This window comes from Marmota marmota, unplaced genomic scaffold (assembly GCF_001458135.2).
Source record: "Marmota marmota marmota unplaced genomic scaffold, marMar, whole genome shotgun sequence".
NCBI lineage: Eukaryota > Metazoa > Chordata > Mammalia > Rodentia > Sciuridae > Marmota > Marmota marmota.
Window position 1 is genome coordinate 1741874 of NW_025999961.1, and position 6948 is coordinate 1748821.

The window sequence follows — 6948 nt, forward strand, 5'->3', positions numbered from 1 at the left end:
CTTGTATTTCTGTGCCTTCGTATTTCTTCTTTCATTTCTGATTTTGGTTATTTTTCATTATGTGCATAATTGTTGAACAATGTTATTTCTAAGGGCTTTGTTAGCTCTGAAACTCTTCAATATGTTAAAAGTACATTTTTAAATGTGTTATATATAAGACATATGAAATGATAAAGAAGACTATAGTGAATACTTACCCAGCCAAAGTAATAAAAGTTATTGGTGTAACAGATAACCCTTTGCCTTCTCTTTCTTCACTGTGTTTCACAATCCAGCAGCTTACGCCATCCAGGATTTGGTGAGTTTCACTCCCATACATTTCTTTATGCTTTTTATTTTATATTTGGATACAGGGAATGTATAACAGTTTGGGCCAGTCTCAAACTGTATATGAGTGGTATCATTTTTCATTTAGTAGTCCGTAAGTAGCATTTTTTTCTTTAACATTTTATGAGCTTCACTTTTTAAAAAATATTTTATATTTTAGTTGTAGTTGGACACAATACCTTTATTTTATTTATCTACTTACTTATTTTTATGTGGTGCTGAGGATCGAATGCAGGGTCTCACACATGCTAGGCAAATGCTGTACCACTGAGCAACAACCCCAGCCCATGAGCTTCACTTTTATTGATGCATGTAGCACTTGCTCATTTTCACCTCTGTATGTAAACATAAATAAATAAATAAAATCACTTATTTAAGTGTCATCACTTATTTATGGATTGCTGATAGACATTAGATTGTTTGCATTGTTTTGTTTCATTCCAAATAACTATATGCATATCCCCTGTGTGCTTGCTCTAGTGGAAAACTACCTGGAACATAGGGAATGAATGTACTCCTTCACCTTCACTAAATGATGCCAAATTTTTCTGCCAAGTAATTGATGTGTTCTCCCACTAGCAGGGCATTTCCCATCATTCAGTAACCATATCTTCACTTATTAGTATTAGATGTTTAATGCCTAATCACCTGTTGGCATGAAATAGTACCTGGCATAACTTTCACTTTCATTTCCCTGGTAATCACCACGGTAGCCCCCTTTATTAGACGTTTAGTAACCATTTGTATTTCCCTCTCTGAGAATTTGCTTCTTCATATTATGTGCCTGCCTTCAATCTTTAACTTGGGTGAACTGTATTGTTCTTTATCTCAAGAAAATCATAGACTGCCTCACCAGCTCTCACTATTGTGAATAGAACTCTTGAGGAATTTACCACATAGCTCCCAATTGTGACACAAGATTGTATGAGTGTCACTGTTCCTTCTTGCATTCAATATATATATATATATATATATATATATATATATATATATATATNGTGTGTGTGTGTGTGTGTGTATATATATATATATATATATATATATATATATATATATATATATATATATATCCATATTTTCTTCATACCAGTCAGTGCAGGTGACATGACTGTGCATCCTGGGGCAATGCCCCATGGACAATGTGGGTCTCCCCTCAGAGGATTGAAGCTCAGTTTCCCCACAGAAGTTGTCACTAAGCTGATGCTGCTTCTCTCTGATGGCCATGTGCACCACCCAATCTAGAGGGGCCTCAGCATGCATTGCAGGGAGGCTGTGCAGACTAATCCTCCACATAAAGGGACAGGGAGTTATGGTTCATGCTCTAATGCTTAGAATTTCTTAGGATTTATGGAGAAATGTGTATTCCTGGGTTTTTCCCAAAGTTGCAAAATGCTAATATTTATTTAGAGACATGTCACAAGTGAAGCCAAAGGAAACATGACCAAGGCTGAATTTGAAATTTCTCTGACTGCAATTTGAAGCAGAGTGTTCACCAAAGAAGTGCCAACCATGAAAAGAGAAGAAGCTTATTGTGTTAATTCTTCTTTAACTCTTTTTACTGACAACTAAGTTTGTACACAATAGGTTTAACTCTGTCCACAAGAGACAGTGGGCATGTTGTCATTACAGGTTGTTGTCCTAGCTACAGCCAGGTTGTGTTGGTTTGCAAAGTGCAATGCTAATGTTGACTGGAATGTCCAAAGTGGCTGCATCCCCATCAAAAAAAAAAAAAAGAAAGAAAAAAGATTCTCATTTTTCAGTTCCTAAAACAAAAATGGAAATTGTGACTTTGGAATTGTGATATAGTTCAAGATGCAGAGAGGAAAAGTTATTTTTTTCCTAAGTTCCCCAACCCACCTCAAAAATATGTATGTATATGTACACACACGCATGCACACATACATACACATTGGTTCAGAAAAGTATGTCTTCTTCATGCAACCCTCATTATGATCATGTGAGTCTCTCTTATTTCTGCTTCTTACTAACAGGAAAAGTCAAAAGTTAGGTAATTAGAAAAACAACAATAAAAGCAAGCATCAGCATATCAGGCCTCATAAAAGAATGCAAAAATGTTTATCAGCAGACTGCTAGTCAACCAACACATTGTCAATATGTTAGTTGATTGGTGCATAATTATTAACTACATGAAGTTGGGTTTATTCTGGGGAGCTCCTATGGCTCCTCCAGGGCCTTCTAAAATAAACATATAGGAACAACCCACACTTATGTGGCTGATTTGCTTGTCAACCAGCATTTTTTAAAAAATATAAGTAATATTTTATTTGCTCTTTTTAATTATACATGACAGTAGAATGTATTTTGACATATATACATGGAGTATAACTTCCCATTCTTGTGGTTGCATATGATATGGAGTTACACTGGTTGTGTGTTCATATATGAACATAGAAAAGTTATGTCCGATTCATTCTACTATCTTTCTCCTTCCCATTCTGCCTTCTTCCTCCATTCCCCTCTGTCTAATCTGGTGAACCTCCACTCCTCTCTCCCCCAGGACTGTTGTGAGTCAGCATCCACATATCAGAACATTCAGCCTTTGGATTTGGGGGATTGGTTTATTTCACTTAGCATGATAGCCTCCAGTTTCATCCATTTACTAGCAAATATCATAATCTCATTCTGCTTTATGGTTTAGTAATATTCCATTGTGTATATGTACCACATTTTTTTATCCATTCATCTATTGAAGGGCAGCTAGATTGATTCCATAGGTTAGCTATTGTAAATTGAGCTGCTATGAACATTGATGTGGCCATGTCACTATAGAATGCTGATTTTAAGTCCTTTGGTTATAAGCCAAAAAAATAGAATAACTGGGTCGGATGGTGGTTCCATTCCAAGTTGTCTGAGGAATCTTCATACTGCTTTCCAGAGTGTTGCGCCAATTTGCAGTTCTACCAGTAACATATGAGTGTACCTTTTCCCCACATCCTTGCCAAGATTTATTGTTACTTGTATTCTTGATAATTGCCACTCTGACTGGAGTGAGATGAAATCTCAGTGTACTTTCAATTTGCATTTGTCTAATTGCTGCTGATGTTGAACACTTTTTCATATATGTGTTGACCATTCACATTTCTTTTTCTGTGAAGCATCTGTTCTCTTCCTTTGCCATTTATCAATTAGATTATTATTTTTTTTTTGGTGTTAAGTTTTTGGAGTTCTGTATATATCCCTCAACCAGCATTTTAGACCCAGTTTGTAAAAGAAATATAGGAAGGATAGAACAAAGTGGAGAATAAATGGAAGACTACGGAAGGACCTGAGCAAGGATATCTTTGAAACAAAGTAACTTGATTCAATCAATCTATTTGCAAATATGTAATGAGGACCTAGTATATGCTGTCGAATGTCATAGTCCTATGAGAAATTTTATAGTATCTTTCACTCTATACCTCAGTTTTCTCAACTGTAAATTGGAAATAATAACAGTGCCTGCCTTGAAGGATTGCTGTAAGTATTAAGGGAAATAAACAATAAAACATGTAAAGTGGCTGACACCTGGTCAATATGCAATCAATATCAGGGGTTGGGAAAAATCATAGGCACATTGAAACTGAGCAACAATAAAGACATCAATGCAAGAGATGTCACAAGGCAGTGCATTATTAATTGCCAAACAAATGCTTCTCACCCCTGAATGTCAAAACCTAGGGCACTGAGCTAAGAGAGAGCCAAAAGAGTTTGGTTTCTCACACTAGCCAAGCACCTGCCTTTTGCACGTGTCTGAGAAGCTGCAAACTGGGTCCCTCCTAAGACTCCATGGATCGTGATGGGCTCTTGAGAAAGGACCTAGAACTGCCCCTTAGAGGAGGTGACACAGTGAGGTGCTGGAGGTTGCAGCTGTGGTGCCAGATTGCCAAAGTTCAAAGCCTGGCACTGACACTTTATGTGTAGGCTCCTGGGCAGGTTATTTATTTAAACTTGGTTTCTTTGCAAAATAGGAATGACAATCCTGTCCATTTCATAGATTGGCATGAGGATGAAAGGTATAGTGCATGTATGGTCATAACAGAGTACCCATCATATACGAATTAAATTGTACATGTAAATTGGATGCTAAACCAACTGCTTTTCCCAGATCTCTAAGGAAAGAAATCCCAGAATCTGCCCCAGTGTTTAATCTGCCCCAAAGTACAAAACTTCCCCCTGTGAGGATATCCTCCTTTTAAAAAAAATTTATATAGTTTGAGAAGGCCCTTCAAAGTTTTCATAATGCAATTCACTCTGCAGATGAGTCCTGAAGGTTGAAGTGACTTGCTCGTGATCATCCAGATGGTTAGTGACAAGTGACAGAGCTGAGACTGGCTCCTACTTTTCTCCACACCAGATCCACACTCAGCCTCCAAAGGCTGTGGGCATCATGTGCTGTTGCAGCCTCTCTACCCACCCTCACTGAAGTGGAGACCTTTTGTACCACGTGATTCCAAGATCCTGGGCAAACCCTTCCCTGTTCTGCTTTTCTTCTACCTGGCGGGGGATCCAATGCATGTGGGCTCTGCACAAGTGCAAAACAAAGGGTGTAAACAGGGGTAGACAATCAGCCTCATCGTTGAAAAACTGGAGATCACAGCCTAGTATGACAGCCCAATGTACCTGCCAACTGACCCACTAAATAAGGCAGGGTTACCCATTGTCCCAGGCATTTGGCCTGGGGCACAGAGGAGCAGAAGCTTCCATGAGGTAGATATTCTTGATGCAAGAGGAAGAAGGAGGACAGGGATGAGCAGAACTTGCCCAACTATTCTCTTCTAATCAATCAACAGGGCAACTGCTGCATCTTCACCAGTATAGAGAAAAGTCAGAACTGTGCATTTGAGGGAAAAATTCCTCTTTCTTAGAAAAGAAGAGTAGGAAAAGAGTTTTTCTAGTTTCATGTAGTCCAAGATTTATGTACAGTAATACGTGGTAAGGACACAATTCTTCATAGATGGCGCCATCTTGGAGCATCCTAGCACTAAGGAACGGGCAAGCAAGCTCATCAAATCTTTTACATAAAAAGGGCACTGACCTCATTCATGAGGGCTCCACCCCATCACCTAGTCACATCCTGAGCCCCACCTCTTAATACCATCACACTGGGGATTAGGTTTCAACCTCTGAGTTTGGGGAGGATGCAGACCACAGCACTCTCAGCTTTCAGGACTCAGTTCATGCATCCGCTTCTGTACAAACTCTTCCTTCTTTTCATTTCTACCCTCAACTCTCCACAGAGTAGAAATGGCAACCTCTTCTTTGTATTCAATATAGATTGTCCTGCTAGTCCTTTTATTCACTGGATTTCCTAAAGGCAGAGACTACTTCTTGTTCATCATTCAAACACAAAACATTGAAAATAACAGGTTTTATAATAACTTTTATAGAATAAATGAGGTTGAAGTCTCTTTTCAAGGCACACTGTACTACATCAAACCAAGTTTTGCCACCTTCTCCTTTTAAAAAATCTCATTCTTTCATTCACACATTCAGGGCCAGCAGGTGTGAGGGATGGTGTTTGGCATCATGAAGACATGTAGCCTGTAGCCTTCCCTCCCTAGAATCCTCAAGTCCACTTGGAAATAAAAGGTATGTTCACAAGAAATATTCCAGTGTGTGAGCATGGCCAATACAAATGCCTCTTTATGCCCCTAGAATGCTTATAATTTACAAAGCAAAATCTGTTCCATCTACCATTTGATCCAACAACTACCCTGTGATTCAGAGTAGACTCACTAGCCCTATTTGATGGATTAGTAAATGGGTTTTGAGAGATTTCAGGTGACTCACCAAACACACCTAGCTAGGCAAGTGAAAGTAGAAGCTTGTATCCAGGCATTGAGCCCTTCATCTCCTGTGGTTTTCATGCATTTAGCAGGCAAATAAAACTGATAAAATGGAGGGTGTTTGGCTATACCAGGAAGAAAGGGTAATGTCTACACATGCTAGTGACACCCTTGGTTATTATGGTAGGCCTGCATGTGTGCTGGCTTCCTCAATCCCAATCCTCTCTCTATACTTTGTTCAAAACATGCCTACTGATGAAGCTCGGGGTCTTTCTGTCAAATTAATGGGGAGAGTTAGAACGAGTTTAGGGATCCAACCTCACTAAAGAAACTAGAATTTGAAAGAAATACAGATGTAGGTATATAATCTCATGGTTTTATGCATTTCTTCTATTCTAACTCTGAAGTTTCAAGCCTAAAGAGGAATTTTTAATAGGGGAAATGTCTCTTGAAGACTGAGTGGGTGGGTGGTGGAGTGAGCAAATTTGAGTGGGAACTGAGTCATTTTGGGGCCAAAAATGGAATCATAATAAACAAACCATGAAATAGGAATCACTTAACTCTGAAAAAGCGTTGCTTGTTCCTCTCTTTAAACAAGTGACTGCAATTCACCCCTGTCCTTAGATTATATTTGAAGGATTCAGGTTTCTCTGGTATTCTGCCTGTCTTGTTGTACTGCCTGTAACTTCCCTTAAACTCCTCCAGTGTGGATAGCCTGAGGTGTACGTGTAAGTGTGTGGGCAAGTTAACTGTACTCTGTGTTAGTAACTGTGCTCTGTGTTAGTGAATATTGGGAGACACCTATTCAGGACTTTACACCATAGAGAAGGAAATA